The sequence below is a fragment of the Bos indicus genome, chromosome 28, assembly GCF_029378745.1.
Source record: "Bos indicus isolate NIAB-ARS_2022 breed Sahiwal x Tharparkar chromosome 28, NIAB-ARS_B.indTharparkar_mat_pri_1.0, whole genome shotgun sequence".
In the NCBI taxonomy this organism is placed as follows: Eukaryota; Metazoa; Chordata; class Mammalia; order Artiodactyla; family Bovidae; genus Bos; species Bos indicus.
Genome location: NC_091787.1, coordinates 16,278,106 through 16,302,474, shown reverse-complemented (window position 1 = coordinate 16,302,474; position 24,369 = coordinate 16,278,106). Strand labels below are relative to the sequence as shown.

General features: G+C 41.1%; 1 protein-coding gene across 1 annotated transcript in view; it reads left to right on the top strand.

Annotated features, from left to right (window-relative positions):
- Positions 1-24,369, top strand: part of LOC139180332 (uncharacterized) — a 368,615-nt gene that overhangs the window by 289,447 nt on the left and 54,799 nt on the right. The window contains exon 5 of the mRNA XM_070781800.1: positions 1-24,369. This exon is cut by the window's left edge and continues 46,241 nt beyond it; it is cut by the window's right edge and continues 54,799 nt beyond it. The gene's annotated coding sequence lies outside the window, so the exon portion shown is untranslated.

Sequence of the window (24,369 nt, the reverse complement as noted above, 5' to 3'; positions counted from 1 at the left end):
TCTCCTGAAGGAAACCATGAGGCCCTAATTCTTTCTCTCCAGGTTTTACCTTCCCCATGAGTGGGAAAGGAACCCTCTTGAGTAGTAGAGGGCAGGCAGACAGTAGGTGAATGCACGTCAACATTAGGAACCTGACAACAGCGAGCAGAGACTGAGTTTTGGAGACGGATTCAGGAGTCAGATGTCAGTCTCTGAGTTGACTCTCACAAGGCAAGATTTGAGTTTTGGAGGGACTTGGGGTAGGGGATCAAAACAAGACCAGCAGCTAAGTCTGAGTTAATGTTGGCTGACAAAGGTTAAAGGTGATGCCAGAACATGCGACAGGGTCATCCTGTTGATGATCACAGTACCCTAAATGTGGAGAATTAGGGTACATGCTGAGGAGACACACGTGTGATTAAAATTACCATGTTCTGTTTCAGCCTCTTGTTACCATATTGTATTAGATTGGCCAAAAGTTCGTTAGGATTTTCCCATAACATCTTAAGAACTTTTTGGCCAACCCAATAGCTTGATCCCTGCTTAGTCTGGTTAGGTGAGCAGTGTTGGAAGGCATTCAGAATATGGGAGAAATACTGGAAATCGTATCTTCCCTTTCTCTGTGCCACCAGGCTAGAAGCTAGGTAGTTTGAAAAAAGATTGGTTAATGTATAGTTTTTTTACTCAGAGTATCAACAGCTCTGTTTTTTTTTTTTTTTTTAATGCAAAATACAGAAGCTAAAGGCCCATGAATCTTTTTTGCCTAGTGGTAGGAAATTCAGTGATTCACCCAAAGGAAGTGAATCACAGTCTCCTGGGAAGGTGAGCTACTTTTGCTTATCCAAAAGGGGCACAGGTGGCCGGGCTCCTAACTGGATTTCTGGCCAGCTCTCATGGGCATTTTATGTTCCTGGTCAGATGCAGGGAAGAAAAGGGTGCTTCCAGAAGGAACCCCTGCTAGCTCTCCTCCACTGATTGGGGATTAATTGAGTCAGACTTTTCTCTAAAGGTGGACCTCCAAATTATGTGATATGCACAACATTTTAAAAAGTTGACATGCTGAGCCATACCGGCTATGAAAACCCAAGCATCTCTGCCCGGTCTGCTCATAAGACAGATTTGCCTTGGCCAAAAAGGACTTGTTTGGATACATTGAGGCGGAAACTGTTTAAAAATCTTGCAGATGTTTGCACCTATATTATCATCATGTCTCCCTAAAGGAGTGACTTTTAAAGGAAGTTTGAGTGGAAAGTGGACTGATACCTTTAAGACCTAGAAAGAATTCATTTTAATATTGAGTTGACTTTGCCTAATGAAGGCAACAGGGGTGTTAGAGTCTGTGACAAGGTTAACCTGTTGATGGAATCACAGTGCCTCAAATGTAGAAAATTAGAAGGATACATAATGAGACAGACATGTAATTAAAATTATATAGTTAATTCTTTTATTGAAGTCAAAATAATTCTTGAGTGTAATGTGAACAAATGATTTCTATGTATAGGCAAAGTAAAGGAAATAAATTTTAAACTGTGTTTATCAAGCAAGAAAGATAATACTTTTAAAGTGACCAGTTATAAACTAATTAAAAACTATAGTGAAATATAAAATGTTGGCATATTGAACCATCCTTAGTGCATTAACTTTTGTGGTCTGGCTGAAAAAATTTTGTATACTTTGAGTAAAGCTTGGAACATAACCTCTGTTTAGTTGGACAGGAGGATAAAAAGTTAAAAACTATTCTTTATTGGTTATTAATAGTTACTAAGAGTTATTCTATAATGATTCTGTATTAATGAGTCATTTTTGAGTACTGCCAACTTAAAAGAAAACAGATATAATTTGAATGCTGAAATAAGTATTATGTATAATGCTCAGTTTGAAATTTGGGGGCAAATCAAAGGAACCTCATTATTCATACTATCCTTATGCTATGCTATGCTAAGTCACTTCAGTCGTGTCTGACTCTGTGTGACCCCATAGACGGCAGCCACTAGGCTCCCCCGTCCCTGGGATTCTCCAGGCAAGAACACTGGAGTGGGTTGCCATTTCCTTCTCCAATGCATGAAAGTGAAAAGTGAAAGTGAAGTCGCTCAGTCGTGTCCGACTCTTAGCGACGCCATGGATTGCAGCCTACCAGGCTCCTCCGTCCATGGGATTTTCCAGGCAAGAATATTGGAGTGGCGTGCCATTGCCTTCTCCAACTATCCTTATAGTGAGTAAATTTAATAGTTAAATGAGATTTTATAAAGCTCTTAATACTTAAAACATCTTTCATCTGTTCTATGCATTAAAGTTTCTTGAGATTTTGAGAATGGTTCAGTTCAGTTCAGTTCAGTCACTCAGTCGTGTCCGACTTTTTACTACCCCATGAATCGCAGCACACCAGGCCTCCCTGTCCATCACCGTCTCCCAGAGTTCACTCAAACTCATGTCCATCGAGTCGGTGATGCCATCCAGCCATCTCATCCTCCGTTGTCCCCTTTTCCTCCTGCCCCCAATCTCTCCCAGCATCAGAGTCTTTTCCAATGAGTCAACTCTTTGCATGAGGTGGCCAAAGTACTGGAGTTTCAGCTTTAGCATCATTCCTTCCAAAGAAATCCCAGGGCTGATCTCCTTCAGAATGGACTGGTTGGATCTCCTTGCAGTCCAAGGGACTCTCAAGAGTCTTCTCCAACACCACAGTTCAAAAGCATCAGTTCTTCGGTGGTCAGCCTTCCTAACAGTCCAACTCTCACATCCATACATGACCACAGGAAAAACCATAGCCTTGACTAGACGAACCTTTGTTGGCAAAGTAATGTCTCTGCTTTTGAATATGCTATCTAGGTTGGTCATAACTTTCCTTCCAAGGAGTAAGCGTCTTTTAATTTCATGGCTGCAGTCACCATCTGCAGTGATTTTGGAGCCCAAAAAGATAAAGTCTGACACTGTTTCCCCATCTATTTGCCATGAAGTGATGGGACCAGATGCCATGATCTTTGTTTTCTGAATGTTGAGCTTTGAGAATGGTTACCCTGCTTTAAAAACATTTTAACAACAACAAAATAGATGTTTGGGCACACCAGACCAAAGAATGGTACTTATTGCTACATATTATGATGTAGAAATGCAGTTTTCAAAATAATTTACAAGTTTTTCAAATTGAAGAATGTGATATTATTTTTCCTACTTGCTCAACTTGCTTGGAGTGATATATAAAAAAAATGAGAACAGTGGTGCTGTATAAGCTTTTACTGTCTTCACATGAGATTCTATTGTGGCTGAATTTTCTTGGTAATAACTCATTCAATTAGTGCTTCAGGCCCAGAAAGCTTATTTTTGAACTCCACCAACTTCAAGTCGGGAGAGAGATGATTTTAGCTTTGGTTTTCAAGTGGAGGCATGTTGAACAGACGAACCTTTTGAGTCTGTAATAAAAACAGCATCGCAGGATGCCCTACTTCAGGCAGAGCCAAGGGTGGCCTATTTTCATCCTCGCGCAGTGAATGGGGCTTCTCTTTGGCAGGGGGCATCCTGTAAACCGACCTCCCTGGCCTTCTTCCCTGTTGTAAAGGAAGTGCTCTTCCTGTCCTTATCAACGATGAGCTTACAGTTTCATGGGGCTCTGAAGCCATGAGACACATGAGAGATTCTAAGAGGCTGGGCTGGCACTCATGGAAATGGAAGGAAAAAGCCGGAGGGCAGTCTGTGGATGGGAAAAGAGAAGGGAAAGTGTTATTCTAGATTCTGCCTTCCTTCCACTGACTTTCTGTGGGTTGTGCTCCGCCCCCCTCACTTACCAGCTTTTATAAAACAATAGATTGTCATGTCAGAGAAGAATGAGAATGATGTTATGGGAAGATGTGGCCCTTGAGAGCTTTCTTCTCTGAGGCAGCTTGATGATTGAGTCGTTAAAGTTCCAGCGGCTCTTATGATGATGTAGCTGGAACAAAATACAAAGGAAACATCCAGTTCCTTGTGACTGATATATCCACCCTTTCAAAAGAGTGATGGATAAAAATGATTTTTGAAAGACCTTATTTGCATGTAAGAAAACATGCCAGCTGATTCATTGTTAAATGATGAGAAACCTATATACCAGTCATTTTCAGTCTGGATGTAAATTTATTTTTCACTTGTTTTCAGTGTCTGGTTATCTACAGTAAGCAGATTCTCATAAATCAGTACTAATGGAGACATTTAGGATGATTGCTAATATTTAGACAAACAGATTTGAAAAAATGAGGATGTTAGAACTACCTTAAAAGTAATCAGAACCTGGGGAATTGCTATTTAGCTATATTTCCCTTGGCTGTTTCCTGTAGGTCTAGTGTCACAAAAGAGCCACCACCTTCAGTCGGAATAAAGGGGAAAACAAGGAAAAATGTCACGTGGAGTTTAACTTTCTCAAACCTTTATTTAACCATTTTTCTCTTGTATGTATTCTGCTGCTGCTGCTGCTAAGTCTCGTCAGTCGTGTCCGACTCTGTGCGACCCCATAGACGGCAGCCCACCAGGCTCCTCTGTCCCTGGGATTCTCCAGGCAAGAACACTGGAGTGGGTTGCCATTTCCTTCTCCAATGCATGAAAGTGAAAAGTGAAAGTGAAGTCGCTCAGTCATGTCCGACTCTTATCGACCCCATGGACTGTAGCCCACTAGGCTCCTCCATCCATGGGATTTTCCAGGCAAGAGTATTGGAGTGGGGTGCCATTGCCTTCTCCGTGCAGGTATTCTAGACCCGTCCAAATCCCAAGGTCATTTACTATTTAGCTTTGAAGTCTCTAAGACATGGAGAATTTGGTAGCCATACGCAGAGAGAGATAAACCTGAGACATATTTTAATTTCCTCTGAAAACAGAACACCATGAGAACAATTTAAATGGTTGGAAAATGTATTTGAATTAAACAGAGAGTTCTTAACTTGAAGGAGTTGGAATGGATCATGGAAGTAGGTCATGGGATTTTATTCTCCAGAGCATCCAGGACAGAGCAGTGAAAGAGGGAGAAAGAATGCCTAGTGATTGTGTACATTCAAACCTCCCAGCCAGTTTGTAGATTGCATGTTATCCTCGAGGCTTTATATGAGAGTAAACCAACTCGGAGGTTACGCAACTTGCCCACAGCTTTTCACAGCTAGGAAATGCTGGAGCCAAGATTCAAATTCAAGTCTTCCTGTTTCTAAAAGCTGTGTTCTTGAGCCGCTCCACGGTGCTGTTTCCTCTAAAGATAATTTCCGTCCATTGCATTTTCTTTGAAAAACAGTCAACAAATTGTGCTTGCAGATTGATTTTTCAGCCCCCTGCTGCTGTGTGAATCAGAAAAGACATCTCACTGACACTGACAGCAGGTCCCTGGGTACCATCGGAAGTGTGTCTAGCTATATGTGAATATATCCTTCTTCAGAAGTTGTTAACACTTTAATTCCTTGAATTTAGCTTGTGTGAAACTTTCCAGTAGTCACAAAACAGTAACCCTTCTTGACAAAGCTGTAAAAGGGGAAATTGTATGAGATGAGACACCCAAATTCTACAGGCAGGGTAGTGTTGGTGGGATAATGTTGAGCATAATTGCCTTCCACATTCTATAGGCAACCTGTATACAACTTAGATCAGAAGTATAGTCTTTGAAAACCTTATTGAAAAAAAAAAAAAAAACGTTTCATATAATTGAATGAAGCTTGAATTTCTAGGCAGCTTTATAAAGTTCTGAAGAGTTTAAGATGAGAAGGTTGACTTTGTGGGTAGTGTTTGGCATTCATCAATCTTTATTGATGTTACGCAGACTCATTTCAAGGCCTTGCCCTCCTCTTATGATTTGAAAGACATTGCTGGCAAAGAGAATCCCTAAAGTCCCTCGTCACTTCATTGGGTGTAGAATATCAAGAATACTAATGGAATATAATAGGCGATTTTTCAGTGATCTTTCCTTTTGAAAGATCCAGGAGGGAATACTGCCTAGGACTCTGGCCATGGATTCATTCTTTTGGACTAGCTTTGCGGTTCCTAATTTTCTTTCTGCAAGCTTGAAGTCAGCCTTCTGGTTAGCACCTCTATCAGAACATAAATGTCTGGATTAGAATCTTGTCCACAGTGAAAAGAAACCCTGGGCTCTCCGCTGTTACCTCCAGTGCTCAGCAACAGTCTCTTTGGAAGAACAAGATCAGTGATGCTCTTTACCTGAGCAGCCATTCTGGATCCTGCCAGACCTTCGTCCCAGAGTGATGATGCTGGTTGCTAGGAACAAATCACAGTAGAAGAACTGTTGGTGCCGAGGATGCCTGTAGTGATGGTGATCACACCAAGATTTATAGGGGCACATTCCTGGCAGTGTGGAGGGCAGAGCAGCGATCTCTTGAGGTTTGTCCCTGCCCAAGGATGTGGTTTAAAGTGTTCCTCAGCTGATCAATCCACTCTGCTGGTTTGTACCATGCTGTCTGCCAGGGGATGGATGTCACCTCTCTTACCCACTGGGATGATCAAGGTTTCTATAGGTTTTAAAAATAACATTGTCCACGAGTTTGCAGGAACGTGTTATTCTGGGTTCCTTTTTTCCCCTAGAAGGCAAAGTACTTCCGAGTTTATGGAGCAGGACATAGAGTGTGCTGGTGAGATTCCTCTCTGGTTTTAGATGTGACCTTGCCACAGGGCTGTCAGTGTCCCAGAAGGCAGTAGAAGCCCTTGGGATACACTTGTCAGATCCTTCAGTGATGGCAGAAATCACTCAGTTCCTTAAGTGACTTTTCTCTCCGGGGCCAGGCCAAAGGTTGGCTCTGCACACACCAGCAAAGTGTGAGTCATGAGAGCAAATGGCCTAGAGACAGCTGCATCTACAGTCTCTCAGGGGCCCCGCCCTACCCTGAGGCCAACTCATTCTGCCCAAGGAACCAGCATCCTGCTGGTCTGAGCACTCATGAAGCCCTTTTGAAATGTTGCTAGTCTAAATTGAAAAGTATCATATACTGGATTTCAAAGATTTAGTGTGAAGAAAATGAATGTCAATTGTTGAAATGGTGAAATAGTACTCTTTTATATATATATATTGGGTTAAACAAAATATATCAGCTTTTACCTTTTTATTGTGGCATCTAGAAAATTAAAAAACAAGCAAACAAAAAACACGTGACTCTGTTATGTTCTATAGAAGTATAGACTTCTATTTCCTAGGACCTGGAGCCCCATACTCTAGCTGCTGTATTATATACTGCTGCTGCTGCTGCTAAGTCACTTCAGTCCTGTCTGTGTGATCCCATAGACGGCAGCCCACCAGGCTCCCCCGTCCCTGGGATTCTCCAGGCAAGAACACTGGAGTGGGTTGCCATTTCCTTCTCCAATGCATGAAAGTGAAAAGTGAAAGTGAAGTTGCTCAGTCGTGTCCGACTCTTTGTGACCCCATGGACTGCAGCCCATCAGGCTCCTCCATCCATGGTATTTTCCAGGCAAGAATACTGGAGTGGGGTGCCATCACCTTCTCCAGTATTATATACTAGCATTTCTTATATACAAAGAGATCTTTCATGTAGGGCTAAGACATGACAATTCAGAGACTCCTCCACACATCCCTAGCTTCATCTGAAATCTGCCGTTTGACCATCTCACTGACCCTTTGAGACTAGGCATTTGTTGTGGATAAAAGGATAAAGGTCAGTACTTCAATCAGGTTGGCATCTTGAGAAAAGGTCAGGCATCCAGGGAGTCATGGAACAAGGTTGGAGCCATTGGCCAAAATTTTATCTCTGAATAATCTGTGAATATCAGTTACAATAAATCTTGCGTCTGCTCAGTTGGAGGGGAGCCACAGCTCAAAAGAAGATATTTCAAAGGAATTAGTAATCAATTCCTCACTTCCTCTAGGGCAGGAAGCTGCTTCCAGTAAACACAGAATTGACCTTGCTAGAATCCCACAGCTCTCCCCAACTAGCAGGTTGAGGTCATCGGGGATGAGGAATCATTTTCAAACAGCTGAGTAGAGAAAATACACAAAGCAGATGAGAAAGGGTTAGTGGTTCTGTCCCCACCAGGTTATCACAGGAAGCAAATAGTAAGGGAAGAAGATGTACGATTTGTATAAATAGGTCAGATCTTTTGGAAAACAGAAAATGGAATACGAATAAATGTCAATAAATGAATCTATCAGCCTCAGCTTTTCTCTTTCTGTGCCAGGGGAGCTCTTACACACTCCAGTCTGAGTCAGAGGAAGGAAAGTTGTGGGAGCCTTACTTTTCCTGCCTTTCTAATGAAGAAATAAATACTGAAAATGTTATGATGACATTTAAGGTTTCTCCAGAGTGCCTTAGTTTCATGTAATTATTTTGGATTTTTTTTTCAGTGCTCTAAATTTCTCTGAGTGTCAACCTTTAGAAACATCACAAATCTCCCAGTTTGGCAGACACAAAGGCTAGACATGTATGCCCAGGTTGTGGCGATTAGGGCAGTCTTTGATGAGCATTTGCAGAATGCTGCAGGAGGTGTTTCTTGCCATTTCTTCTCTGGATTTCCCAGCTGCCTGGGACTGAGTCCTGTCTAAACTTCTACATTGGGGATGAAAGGGCTTTGTAAGCAATGTCAGGGGGGATTTCCTCTGGCAAGCTGTGCCTGTCTGCTCCTCCTTCATTTACAAAGCACTATGTTAACTTCAATGGTCCCTGTGTATTTAGGACCATTCCTCTAAATAGAATAAAACCATAGAGCCTTACAGATGATAAAGATTCTTAAAAAGTATCTACTGTCACCCTCTAATTTTTAAAGGAAGTGCCCCAGTGAGGTTAATTCATTTACACAGGGTCACGTCGTCTGGGTCTTCTTTTCTACTATGGAAGGTCCTCACATTTCGTCACACAACCTCCAAGGGCTCATTTCATCTGCAAGAATAAGCTGAATGGCATGAGCCCAGTTTTATATTGATGTCAGGACTAAGTGACTGTCATTTGGGGACATTAACTACGGAAATCTGTACATGACGCAGGGCACACCTAGTCTCATGATGATTTGGGGATTCCCGGCTCTGTCTGTTTTATAGCGGACTTCATTTATTTTAGTTAATATAGGTTACAAGCGCTGAGATGCTTTTACTGGAATCGCATTGGTCCTTCTCCTTCTTCAACAGGGAAAACAGTGAATTTAGTATCCTTCCAAAAGTGTGTTTCCTTGGAGATAATGATCCTCTTCTGTGTATGTGCTAAGTCGCTCAGTCACGTCCAACTCTTTGTGACCTCATGAACTGTAGCCCACCGGACTCCTCTGTCCATGGAATTCTCCAGCCAGGAGTACTGAGTGGACTGCTGTGCCCTCCTCCGGGGGAGATGCTTCAACTTTTGCCTTTTTCCTGAACCATCACCATTCCCCTCACCAGCCGGTACTTCATCTCCAGCCTCCCTTTGTCCTTATTCCCCTCTGGCACACACAGACTGTGACATTTTCACAGTGCTTTAAAGTGAAATGCCTTGTGTTCTTAGGGGCTCTTTTCCTACCTGAGGGGAGCCCTCTGGTCTTCATTAAACACGTCTCCTTTTCCATCAAGCCCATGGGACCGTGCACTGGCTCCTGTGATGTGGCTTCGTGGCATTTGGCAGAGCGAGCGATACTGGGGAAAGTGCCCATTCTCACACCCCACTGATGTTTCCTGTCATGTGTGGAATTTGTTTCCTGTTACTCTTGCCAACCCGGGAAGGGTCTGCTTAAAATATGACACTTCCTGCTTCCGGAGCATGTGTAATATCCAAGGCCCAGAGTCATCTCAGATCAAACAGAATGGCCACATGGCCAAGTCAGTTCATCTGGAGTGGCATTCTACTTCCACATATCTCTGGGGTGCCATATTATCATTTTTTTCAAAGGCATTTTCATTGAGCATGGTAGTTTGGGGTAAGGCTTAATTTATCCTAATAATATAAAATAGACCTTGCTGTATCCTAGTCTCTTTCCCATAGATATAGCCCCAGACTAAGTTGGAAGTTAGAACTGCTTTTGAAACAGCCAGTGGCATTGGTATTTAGAAAAAAAAAAAAAAAAAAACTATCAGGATCCATAGCTTGTATATGTGATTTGCCCTTGGCTATATAGAAACACTTAAAAGAACAAGCAAGGAGAGAGACAAAGGGGAATAAAATACTTTATTTTGAACTACATCCTGATTTTCTTTCTAATCCAAATGTCTGAATGTTATTCTGAACCCAAAGAAGTTACCAAAAAGTCTCTAAGCTCTTATTCATCTCTAAACTGAAAACCCATATTAATTCATGCTAATTGTAGGAATTAAGAGATGAAGGGGACAGGGGAGCATGCTGAGACAATCAGATGCTACCCAGAGTTATTACTAATTGATCCTGAGTCAAGCTGCTTGAGCCTTGGAGATGCGGAACACGCCCTGAGATGCAATCTTCTCAAACCCTGTTGGCCCTGGATGGGTACATTTTGTTCTAATGGATGAGATATTTGCTTCTTGGGAGCATATTTCTTCACTGCAGGCAAGAAAAATTGCTCTTTAAAATATACCTCTTCATAGCTGAGGAACACAAAACCGCTTTATGGCTTAACATTTTAAAAAGTGACTGGCCATTGTCAAAAGTACCAAGGCATCAAAGCACCCAGGCACGGCGTTGGCAGCAGGCCAGAGATTGCTTCTGCTTTCCTTTCCTCCTTGTTCCTTGAACAAACAGGTTATAATTTGAAAACAATGTAATGGAGACACATGTGATGATAAATGTCGTAGGTTGCATTGGGCGGGTATAAAATACACTAGCTGTTTGGATTTGCCTGCTTTCCTTTGTGATCCATAATCATATGAAAGAGCCTTGGTCCACTCTGAGTGTCTGTATTCCTGTCATTGGTTGACATGTTCATGACAGTCCTGAGAAACAAGATACATTACTGCATTAGCCCCTTCAACAACTTCCCTGATAAACCCGGATGAGAAGCAAGGTGCACCATTCTAATTGGGAGTTAATCCAGAAATTCTTGTTTGAAGCTGTTATTACAGATATTTAGGACATCTTGTTTGCTGATGATGTGGGAAAGCTGCCTTTGATAGTGAGCTTTGTCAAAACCAGGAATGGTACTTACCTCTGAATTTCAGTTCTCATTTTACAATAAGGTGGAAGGTGGAGGGGAACATAAATCAGTGTCATCAGTTCAGTAAGTATTGTGATCCTGCTGCTTCTGCTAAGTCGCTTCAGTCATGTCCAACTCTGTGCGACCCCATAGATGGCAGCCCACCAGGCTCCCCTGTCCCAGGGATTCTCCAGGCAAGAACACTGTGATCCCAGTATGTGCCAATCATCATGTTTTCTCTTTTTTCCTAAACATGGAATTTCAAGTGAATTTTTTCTTGTGACCTGGAACATTGCATTAATTTGTGCTTCAGAATTGCTTCAAAATCGAGTTTATTAAAGAAAACTAGCTCCCAGAACAGTGACTTTTTATCACTTGAATTCTCACTGCTATGTAATTGTGGTATTAGCAGAAGAGATTCATTTTCAAAATAATGAAAATGCAAAAATAATGTGTCATTCGAGATGTAATTCATCAGCACCAAGATTGTGCTGGATTCAACTACAGAACTGGTAAAGAACTGTAACCAAAGCAACATAGTAAATTAGAAAGTCCTCCAGACACTACCGCATCATGACGTTTATGGCCTGTTCACACGTGTGTGCTCAGTCACTCGGTCATGTCCAGCTCTTTGCAGCAGGCAGCCCCATGGACTGTAGCCCACAAGGCTCCTCTGTCCATGGAATTTTCCAGAAAGGAATACTGGAGTGGGTTGCCATTTCCTACTCCAAGGGATCTTTCCAAACCAGGGATCAAACCTGAGACTCTTGCATCTCCTGCATTGGCAGGTATATTCTTTACCACTAGCGCCGCCTGGGAAGCCCCATTCACACTTCAGTATTTAAATATATGTTAAGCATGTTAAAGAATGAAAATAAGAATGATTTTCTTAGTTGTTTAAAAACTTGAAAAGAACAATTGCTCCCTCTAGTGACAAATCATAAATTAGCAACAAAATGAAAACACTGGATGAAAAAAAACCCTATGTTTGAAATCAAACGATTTGTGGCTGAAATCAATAGAGATTAAAATATGGAAAAGTAGGTGAGTGGTAAGCCTTTACTTTGTGTTTCTAAGTGTTAATAGTCACTCCCTGTACAGTCTTTCCATTCCTTTGTTAATAGTCTTTACTTTTATATTAGCTTTTTTTTTTTTTGAGAAGCAGTATGTCATGTGAATGGGTTTAAGTATAAAATCGTGGTGGTTGATTTGGAATTCTTTCATAATTTTTAGCTTTAGTAATGTTCAGTTTGGTGGCGCTAGTGGTAAAGAACCCGCCTGCCAGTGCAGGAGACATAAGAGACGCAGGTTTGATCCCTGAGTCCGAAGATCCCCTGCAGGAGGGCATGGCAACCCACTCCAGTATTCTTGCCTGGAGAATTCCATGGACAGAGGAGCCTGGAGGGCTACAGTCCATAGGGTTGCAAAGAGTCGGACACAACTGAAGTGACTTAGTACACATAATCTTCAGTTTTGTTTTTTTTTAGTTGCAGTTAAATATATTAGTTTTGATACTATTTCACTTTGCCAAAATTTCAGTACAGTAAATGGATATAAGGTAGAGGTAGAAACAGTAAAGAAACTGCAAGAAGGAAAACAGTTACCGTGTTATGACTCAGAAATATCATTGACATTTGAGGTAGATCTGTATGTATCTTTTCTCATTTTTTAATGAAAACCTCTGACATTTTCATGTTTAATGGTAATGTGTAAGCAGCATTGGGGTGGTCTCCTGGTTAACTAAAAATGAGTTCAAAGGCTCAGAAAAATATGTAGGTTTGTGTGTGTTCTGATACAACTACATCTGAGATGGGCAAGGGCCGCCGACCGTGGCTACCATCTTGCTTGACACATACCAGGAGCTCAGAAAATCTTTGCTGAAAGCCTCAGTATTTAGACAAGCTCTTAATGGGAAGAAGGGAAGAATCGGGAGGAGAGCAGGGCTTTGTGAGGATACTAAGCCAAGATCCACAGTGTTCTCTGATTGCCCCCAAGCGTCTGCCCGTGTCACAATCGTGCACTCTCCTTGAAATTTCAAAGGCTTTTTTTATTTTTAATCTACTCCTGAAGTCAATGTTCCCAGACGGAATGATGTTTGAATTTGAAGTAAATTAGGCATGAGGGCATGGGGATCCTATAATCAAGGTTCGGAGTAAAGAAAGAAAGATATGACGGGAGGTTTTGGAAAGTTGTGGTTACTTTCCAAAGGCGTGTGCAGAATCTCTTTTGTTTCACTGTCATCATTGTCTCAGGGATCCAGTAAGGAAAAGATGCGGGATAGAGAAAGCTAAGCATTCCATCTAGGCCATCAGGCGGCGCTGATACATCCTCACCCGTCTTGCCTGTGCGCGCTCACACACACGTTTCATTCTATTCAAGTCTTTTGTTCCCCCCTCTCCATGCTTTTCCTTCAGTTGGACACTAGGGGGAAGTGTTGTAAATGGTAGATGAATACGAATGGCTAAGAATGAATAGATCTCTTATGTACTTATAAACCTGTACGTATTTACATTTTCTATTTATTTACTTATGTTGGATATAAACATTTTCTAAGCCTGAGTAAGTTGATTAACCCCTAGATAGCTTTTCATAGGAATTCTTCTCATGTAGTTACTGTTGTATGTGCGTATAGGATCTGTATACAGCATTTCTGAGAGGAAAATACTAATTTAGGGAGCAGGGATTTCACTGAAGAAACTTCACATATTAGCAAAAGCTTCAAAGGAAAACATACAGCTTCTGATAATGTGAATTAGAGGCCTCACCATGTATTATATGAACTTAGTGCATACTCAGCCCACTAGGCTCCTCTGTCTGTGGAATTTTCCAGGCAAGATTCTCTGAGTGGGTTGCCATTTCCTATATTAACTTAGTATACAGTAATAAAATAATGCTTTTACATAGTGTGTTAGGATTTTAATCCTGGATTGTCAATTCTCAACTCTCAGACTATTTACAGACATTTTTTCATCTCTGTTCTTTCAGGCATGAAATTATGCTTTGATTAATGGTTATACAAATAGGAATGCTCTTTGGAAAGCAAATCCAAATAACACAAGAAGGATGGTGTTAAAAAGAAAGGAGAAATTACCCACAACCCACATCACTCCCATGACCACTTCAGTGCTTTGGTGAATGTCTTTCTACACATTGTCCTGCCTTCTGTTTCGTGTCCTGTCCCTTCCCTGCCACCCTTCTGCCTGTAAGAAGTAACACTTGACTCAGTTTTGCTGCTCAGATATGTCTCCTGAAAGCCACTCCAAGTTCCCACAAGCGCATCAAGCTCAGTGTCCTTTCAATACGAGTTTATGGAAAACCACCTCTTTTTAGTTTTCTCAGACAGTGCCTTGAATGTCAGTTCCAGTTGCGTAGGTGATCTTTTTGACCTACCCACTGTACCTCCTGTATGAATTTATGCTTTTAGATAAAATTTAGGGACTTTTTGCCCCGTAAGCCTCTCCACATTGGGAACTCTCCAACTGCAGAGGAATCACTCAGGAATCAACTTCCTGTTCCCCACTCCTGGAGATCCTGAGCCGATGGATCTTCTGGTGAGCATCTCAGAAATGCCTGTGTTCCAGACTGCCAGCACCCCTAGGTGATTTGGAACAGCTAATCTCAAGCCTGGATTTTGAAAAACTCCACACATCACCAAAGACAAGCAGAGGAACATTATTTAAGTTGTTATTCTCTCTTCCTCTCACTCTCACCCTGGTGTGTGTGTGTGTGTTTGGGGGTTGGGGTGGGGTTGATGTAAATTGGAGCATCCAAGCTTGTCCATACCCATGGGCAGCTTTGCATGTTCTGTGTGACATGGAAGGTTCCTGGGGACACTCAGCAGGGAAGGGCATATTGAAATGTATTTTGTACACATTGGAAAAACTCAGTGTGTGGAATGTGTTATTTAACTGAATTATTTTTCCTGTGAAGTGGTGGTTGCTACAAATTGTTTAGGTTTTCACACAGATTTTTCAGCTGCTAGAAGGAAGATGTCCAGCCAAGGTGGGTGGGAATTTAGGGGAAAATTAAGGTATGACTGGGAATTGTCAGAGCTGCAAGGACTTCAGAGGTCATTGGAACCAAAGTTCTTGTTTCACGGAGAAGGGAACTAAAGCCCAGAAAGGTGAAATGTCTTGCCTAAGACTGCACAGCAAATTATGGTCAGAATCAGATCTAGAACTCAGTTCTTCATCCTGAGTACCACCTTCTCTGTCTACTGGTTGTTCTTACCCCAGATTGGATGCAACCCTGAGGCTCACATGAATTTAGTATTTAATATCATCCATAGCACCTGGTTGGAGAAGGAAATGGCAACCCACTCTAGTATTCTTGCCTAGAGAATCCTGTGGACAGGGGAGCCTGGTGGGCTGCTGTCCACTGGGTCGCTAAGTCGGACACGACTGAAGCAACTTAACATGCACGCATTGGAGAAGGAAATGGCACCTGTCTCCAGTGTTCTTGCCTGGAGAATCCCAGGGACGGGGGAGCCTGGTGGGCTGCCGCCTATGGGATTGCACAGAGTCAGACATGACTGAAGCGACTTAGCAGCAGCAGCAGCAGCATAGTACCTGGTTCCAGTGTTTTCCAACCCCAAACATAAGTTCTGAAATGAGATCTGTTATAAGTCATTTAAAGAACTCATATGCTAACCTCTCCTATAGGACTCTGTTTAATGTAGCATTTGATAAATAAAAATTCCCCTCTCCTAGCGGTTTGTAGAAGTAGCTACATTTAAGCCAATGCATTGAATTCTATTGACAATGGAATCAGATTGTACTCAGTTGCCAAGGTCTAAGAGTCAAGGCATATCAAAATTACCCTTGAAAAGCTGTTAGTAATGGATCATTTTTCCGTAATTTTACCACGACCACCTTTTTCTCCAGTTTTGAAATAGATCTTTGTTTCTTTGTTTGAATTGGTTGGTTTCTGTGTGAGGATGGTGTTATAAGAAAAATTCTCTTTTTAACATTAGAGTCACATATGGAAAACACCAGGACGCCCATATCCCGGAGCTCCTGAGACTTTCTGAGGGCACCACAGACTCTGCTCATCTGATCTGGGGCTTGGAGAAACATGTGCTCATTCTGTAGAACAGCCAAAGGGATGTTCCACACTTTTAATTGTCTTGCTTACACCCAGCAGCCAAGGACCACCCCAGTGCTCCTGGGGAATTGGAAACAAAATGTGATGAGCGGGAAGATCCCACCACTCTGATGCCTTTTCCCTTGTGGAGAGTCACAGACAGTAGAGTTCTTGTTCTCCACCAGCTTCTTCCTTGAGTAATGATTGCTGGCTGCTCAGGGACTCTGTGGAGGTGGTGTACCACACATGGACTCAGTCTCCCTCTCTTAGAATGTACTTTCCCCCCTTAATCTAATGACCAGTCAGACTGACCATTAGGAGATTATTAGTGGCTGAAATAGCTTGCCTTCACGTTTGCCTTCTTCCTCCCACTCCTAGCACTGGAAACTCAGCTTTTTATTGCTTTAACTCAAGAAATAGAGCATCAGAAATTGAAATGTCAGGAACTAGGCAGGTGCTGAAAGGGATACAGTAGCTGAAGGATCCCCAACCTCCTTTAGTGCCTGATGATCTGAGGTAGATCTGATGTAATAACAATAGAAATAAAGTATACAAAACATGTACTATGCTTTAATTATTCTGAAAACATCGCCCACCCCAGGTGGTGACTGGTCCCTGGTGCCAAAGAGGGAAGGAACCGCTGCAATAGAGGAGGAGGAAGTTGGTGGGAATAAGTTTCAATAGGAGCTTCATCTCCCCTCATTTCAATTGTTGTTTAGCCGCTAAGTCATGTCTGACTCTTCACGATGGCATCCCTGACTCGATGGTCATGAGTTTGAGTAAGCTTCGGGAGTTGGTGATGGACAGGGAAGCCTGGTGTGCTTCAGTCCATGGGGTCGCAAAGAGTCGGACACAAATGAGCAACTGCACTGAACTGACTCTTTGCAACCCGATGAACTGCAGCATGCCAGGCTTCTCTGTTCTTCACTGTCTCCCGGAGTTTGCTCAGACTCATAGCAGGAAGGGTTGTGGGGCTATTATTTCAGGAAGTAGACTCCTTGTTTTTTGATGCCTGTCCTCCTGCCTGCCCACTCCAGCCTCACTTCTCAGACTCACATGTGAGCGTGCAATTTCAGGAAACAGCCTGGCTTCTGGAAAGTTATTTTAAAGATAGGTGTGTTCATAAGGCACTTGTTGAGCTAGGAACTTGGAACAGAAAAGCACATGCAGTTATCACATTCGGGACACAGAGGGAATGTCCCTCAGGGAGGGTCCAGTCTCCTCGCAACTTTAATAGACTATTCAGGGTCTCCATTTGAAAACGTTAGTAAACAGCACTTTTTTGTTGTATAATTTGTTTTACAACTTTTTTGTTGTATAATAATGTCACAATTATGATAGAAGCACAGAATCTGAGAGTTTTTCAGAACTGCAGAGCTAACACTCACAACAATATGAGTCAAAGGAAAGTGACATTCTGGAGGCAAATGTCAATGAAATCTCACTTTAAGAGAGAGGTCATCCCAGATAAGTTACTGAATCCTTTTACGTCTGTTTCTTCATCTGACAGGACAATGAGGATGAAGAGCTCTAACACAGAAGCTGTTAGGAATGTTTCTTCTAGGTCAAGAGGGTAACACATTCATCTCTCTGGTCCAGCATTTCCTTCTGCTTGAGTACTCCCAGGAAGAAGGAACTAATAAATTCCTTGAATAGACATTTGCATTGGGAAGCTTGAGCCTGTTCACGTATTCTTTTGTTCAGTAGTAGCAACCAAACCCCTTCTCAGGACCAGGCATCGAACTTGAAATCTAGCTTTTCTTTATAGTGAATCCAAGTCAATATGCCTATAGCTTCTGTCTTAGGGTGCTCCGTCTGATCTTTGCACCAATGCAAGTTTCCATCATAGCAACCTTTGGCTGAATAAGGACAATCCTTGTGTCTTTTCTGTCTCTTTTATTCAAAGAAGTGTCTTCTCAGTTCTCCAACCCCCTCACTATCCTACCACCAGCAACTGGTTATATTTCAGTCTTTTATTTTCCTTAAAATACAGCACTCAGAAGTCCTGCCTCATCTGCTTGTGGGCTAATCTTGAGTCTTTGAAGATTCTAACTTCCTCTGGTTAGGGCTGATGGGGACCGTCTGCCTGGTATGGTACATCTGAAGACTGCTCTCAACCAGTCTTACATCATAATTGGCGATTTGGGGGGCCTAAAAATACACCTAAACACACTCTGGAGTCAACTGTAGCCCTGTGAAACAGGTTTTGTTATAAGGAGCGGTGTTCCGGGTGACAGGAAGGAACAGCATGTGCTAAGGCAGGAACCTCTGAGCAGAGGGTGCTGATGAGAATGAAGCACTCTGACCCCAGTCTACACCTGACTGAGGATAAGATGGACACTTTTTGATTAAGCCTCCCTCTGCAGTGCCAAACTCAGGTCTATTCTTGTTCTGTTTCTGTTTAAACCTCCCACAGGATTTGTGGATTAAGATCAATCGTATTGATATGACAGCAGAATAGAAGCAGCCAAAGGGAAAAAAATAGATCAGACTTATCAAAATTTAAAGCTTCTGTGCTTCAAGGGCCAGAAGTGAAAGACAGATCCACAGATGGGGAGATATATTTGCAAATTATTTGACAAATAGTCAATAGTATATTTACAAAGATATGCAGTCATCAGTTCAGTTCAGTTCAGTTCTCCAACACCACAGTTCAAAAGCATCAATTCTTTGGTGCTTAGCTTTCTTCACAGTCCAACTCTCACATCCATACATGACCACTGGAAAATCCATAGCCTTGACTAGATGGACCTTTGTTGGCAAAGTCTCTGCTTTTGAATATGCTATCTAGGTTGGTCATAACTTTCCTTCCAAGGAGTAAGCATCTTTTAATTTCATGGCTGCAGTCACCATCTGCAGTGATTTTGGAGCCCCCCCAAAAAAAGTCTGACACTGTTTCCACTGTTTCCCCATCTATTTCCCATGAAGTGATGGGACCAGATGCCATGATGCAGTCATCACCTCTAATTCCAGGACATTTTTAACACTCTGAAAACAATGCCATGCCTTTTAGTAGCTACCACCCCCTTCCTTCCTTCTTTCCTAAGTCATAGACATGGGACCATACAATCTTTGTCCTTTTGTGTCTTGCTTATTTCACTTAGCATAATGTTTCAAGGTTCATCCATGTTGAAGCATGTATCAGTATCTCTATTCCTTTTAATGGCCGAGTAGTATTCCGTTGCATGAATAGATCACATTCTGCTTACTCGTTCATTGATTGATGGATGGTACAGTTTTTCTACTTCTTGGCTATTATGAATATGCTATGAACACTAGTGTACAAATTTGGAGTGGAAGTATTTTTTTCTTAATTTTATGGGAATATAATTTACTTATAATATTGTGTTAGTTTCTACTGTACAGCAAAGTGACTCAGTGATTCATGTGTTATTTTTCATATTCTTTTCCATTGTGGTTCATCACAGGATATTAAATACACTTTCCTGTGCTATACAGTAGGGCCTTGTTGTTTATTCATTCTGTGTATAACGGTTTGCATCTACTAACCCCAAACCCCCAGTCCTTCCCTCTTCCGTCCCTTTCCCCGCTGGCACTCACAAGTCTCTTCTTTATGTCTACGAATCTACTTCTGTTTCATGGACAGATTTATTCATGCCATATTTTAGATTCCATGTATAAGTGATACCATACAGTATTTGTCTTTTTCTTCTGACTTACTTCATGTAGTATGATGATCTCTAGTTGCATCCATGTTGCTGCAAATGGCATTGTTTTGTTCTTTTTTATGACTGAGTAATATTCTGTTGTATATACGTACCACATCTTCTTTATCCATTTATCTGTCGATGGACGTTTAGGTGCTTCCATGTCTTGGTTATTGTTAATAATGCTGCAATGAACATAGGAGTGCATGTATCTTTTCAAATTATAGTTTTGTCTGGGTGTATGCCCAGGAGTAGGATTGCTGGATCATATGGTAAATCTATTTTTAGTGTTTGGAGGAGCCTCCATACTGTTTTCTATATATGGAAGTATATTTTTCATTTTGGGGGCAGTTATACATAGGAGTGGAATTGCTGGGCCATGTGGTAACTGTTCATTTCTTTAAGAACTGCCAAATTGTGTTCCAGAGCACTGTACCATTTTACATTTCCACCAGCAGTGTGCAGTGGTTCCTTTTCCTCCATATCCTGCCAACACTTGTTTTGTAAATCTTTTTAATTATAGCCATCCTAGTCAGGGTGAAATGTGGTATGTGGTTTTGCTTACATTTCCCTCATAGCTAATTATACTGAGCATCTTTATTATGCTTGTCTGCTATGGTATATATTCTTTAGAATATTGTCTAATCAGATCCTTTGCTCACTTAAAAAATTGGGTTATTTATCATTTTTGAGTTGTAAGAATTCTTTACACATTCTAGAATTTTTACCTGAGGAAGATTTTTGAAAAATGCTTCTATGGTGACTAGAACTCATCTAGAGGAAAGATTTTATAAGAAAAGAAAATAGGCTGATAGTAAGAAAAATTAATAGGGAGACAGAACCACACTTGTTTCTCAAGGCATCAAGTATGTATTTGTTGATAGATGGATAATTATTTCTAATGTAAGACATAATTTATATCAAACCAACAGGAAAAGAAAATTTATATACAGACTTTCAAAAACAAACATTCCAATAACCAACACAAGAACAAAATATCAATCCATAATCCTATAATGTCTTATAATACCAGAAAAGTATACATTAGAATCTTGAGCAAAACAAGACCTCTTATGAAAAGTACTTTTTCCTATGCTATTCCTGTCATCACTATTAGTATAACCCTTTCAGAGTTCTCAGGAATGAGACTGGATCATAGGAATAGATTCAGTACTCAGGTCCCAAGTATCTTTTCAGTAAGATTTAACTGTTATGGTTCATTTGCCTCATGAACTCCCTTGGTGACTTCCATTGAACATTTTCATAGAACTTTACATATAAAATCTATTCAGAAAAAAAGTGAACATACTTAAAAGGGACCCACATTCACATGAAATAGAAATTATTACATTAATGAAAAATGGAACATCAGTGTATTTTTAGTTATTTGGAGAGGGCTCAGTAAGAAATTCTACAGTATAAAATCATCGTAGACATATAATTTCTGAAATCATTTGACTTGAGCCTCTACAAAAATGGATGTACTGTCAGTTAACAATGAAAAGTCGAGTACTCTGGGGAGGCATTTAGAGAAGTCTTGATTGTCTTCTCTACGTAGTCCACACGGGGGCAGTACAGGAAAACCATGTACTGTTAAAAAGATCTATTCAAGATGAACATTCTGGTACACAGACAGGGCCTGCCAAAGAGTGTTTGGCAACACTTACCTGCAAAAGACAGTTATCTGTATGATGACTCCTAATTCGATGATAAACTGGATTAGATTTTTAAAATAGAACACAAGATGGAAAATTATTCACTTTACAATTTTTTTTTTGCTTTTTTTTTTTGAAAAACTTGTTATTCTTTACACATGAGTTCATCATGTACATTATTCAACATGTGATTGGATTTACGTGCCACATTCTAGTAGCCCTATAACACAGTAGTTAGACTAGGTTGCGTCTGCATATTGTAAATGTGGGCTGTGGTAGTCATATATATGAAAATAAACTTGACAACAAGTTGTAAGCTCTTCCATGTACCTACGTGTTGTGTTGAAATCAGGATGGGTATCCATAAATTAAAGTTATAATCTGAAATAGAGAGCACAAAAGCATTTTCTTATATGCCATAGAGATTTTGAGTGTTAACCAAAACCTTATTTTACATAGCTTTGAACATATATTTAAATCACTTACTTGTGATTTTTTTTTGAGTTATGAAATAAATATTTTTATGAAACTTTTATGAATTTTTTTAAGTTAATGAACAATACATAGCTGATACTTGCTGTGGATTCTCTAAAACCCATCGATACATGTCAAGTCTAGAAAGTTTTACCAGCTGGAACAATGCATAGCAAGAGATATTCAGAATTATTCTGCAGCCCATGCCAATCCTGGCAGGATGCAACAAAGAAAGCAATATTATCTGAGCTGCCTTTGATGTGTGCTCAGGGTTTGTAAACAGATCAAGAACCTGGATTACTCTGGGTGATGATATCAGTGATATAGTAAGAATGTTTTTCTAGAACAGTATGTAAGCATAATTCAGTAATTATCAAGCCTTTTTCCTGTTTCCTCATCCTATCTCTGCCCTACACCTCCCTCTCTCCACCCTCCTTCACCCCTCCACCCTCACGTTACCCTATGGGATTCATTTCTACTATTTACATTTCCCCTTTTCAGTGTTCTTCCTCATTTGCCTTTTTAAAAAATGTTTATTTTTATGTACAATTTCTAGCCATTTAGGCTGTGATTTTCACCTGAAATGGATCATTTAAAAAAAACATTATGATAGATTTTCAGAGCAGTTTTAGATTCACAGAAAAACTGTAGACATTTTGCACACTCTGTGTGTCCCCAGATGCACACAGTCTTCCAAGTGGGGTAAGTGTTTTTCAAGAGCATTATCGTTTCAGCTGTCATCATCACACTGTCTCAAAGAAAGCTCCATCTCCGTGGCCAATCATTGGCCAAAGCTGGGAAAAGAAGAGGATTTTTGATGCTGTGGCCTGATGCAGGAATAAAAGCCCAAGGGCAAATTTTCAACTTAATCGTGAGGCTGTAATAGTTCATTCTGTACGTGACTTTCTCAGGATGGTGGTGGAGCCACGCTGGGGTAATTTCACTTGACAAGAACTTGCTGTACACTCCTCATTACTGTGAAGTCTTAGAATAATGCTGATCACCACTTTATTCTTGACTTCATGCAGGGCCTCCTCTTAGGCTTCTACCTTAATATATAAAAACTGTAATGTTCAGTCTCATGCTTGTTCAGCTTTTATGAATGCAACTCAGATGTTTTATAAGTTGTCCATTTTTATTTTGTCATAGTTTTTAAGAAGGAAGATGCCATGTTCCTTTATGTCCAGTCAGTTCCTGGAGTTAAAAAGGAATTAAATGGATGTCTTTGAATGAAGAGTGCAATGAAGATGCTTAATTTTATATGTATTAGCAGATATTCTGTTCTGAGTGCCACCTGCAATAGAGCAGGACCTAAAAAATGTTGGTTAAAGGACATTAGATCCTGTCAAACTAATGCCCTCAGAGCAGACCTTTGGGTTGACTTTCTTTCGTGGCTCAAATGGTAAAGAATCTCCCTGCAATGCGGGAGGACCTGGGTTTGATCCCTGAGTTGAGAAGATTCCCCTGGAGAAAAGAACAGCTACCCACTCCAGTATTCTTGCCTGGAGAATTCCATGGACAGAGGAGTCTGGCAGGCTACAGTCTATCGGGTCACAGAGTTGGACACGATCAAGCGACTTTCACTTCTGAAAGCTTATCCCAGTAATATATAAAACCCCTCATGCTGCTACTGCTGCTGCTAAGTTGCTTCAGTCGTGTCCGACTCTGTGCGACCCCATAGACGGCAGCCCACCAGGCTCCCCCATCCCTGGGATTCTCCAGGCAAGAACACTGGAGTGGGTTGCCATTTCCTTCTCCAATGCATGAAAGTGAGAAGTGAAAGTGAAGTCGCTCAGGCGTGTCCCACCCTCAGCGACCCCATGGACTGCAGCCTTCTAGGCTCCTCCACCCATGGGATTTTCCAGGCAAGAGTACTGGAGTGGGGTGCCATTGCCTTCTCCGTAGACTGTCTTATTTCTGGGCAGTCAAGACACTTAACTCTCAAGGCCCTCATATAAAGCTAGAGAAAGCTGGTTTGAAGAAAGAAAAATCAGCTTTTATATGTGCATAGCAATTGTTGTGAAGATGAAAGCCCTGAGCCCTGTGTATTAGGTCTACTTGCTGTGACAAGATCCATATTTACTTCGCAAATAGCCATCAGAACACTGTCTATGAACCACCTCTTTACACATTTTTTAGACTTCTTAGAATGTTCTGAATTTTTACGTCCGTCCATGAGTAGGTGGGATGGACTATGATATACGGACAGTTTGTTGTCCAAGTCGCTTAGGAAACAGGCTAACAGGCGAATGGGTAAGAACGGGTCAGAAGGAAGAGACACGCATGAAGTGAAGAAGTCATTGAGAAGCATCTGGTTGAACATGGGACACGTGTGTGTCAGATACTATTCTAGAATTTATATTTTAATGGTAATATTTTAACAACATTTGTTATGTTCTAGGCCCTTTGATAAATCTTATATAAGCCTTGGTGTTTTCAACACTCAAAGCAAACCTGTTAGGCACATTATTTCTTTTCCTGTGTTT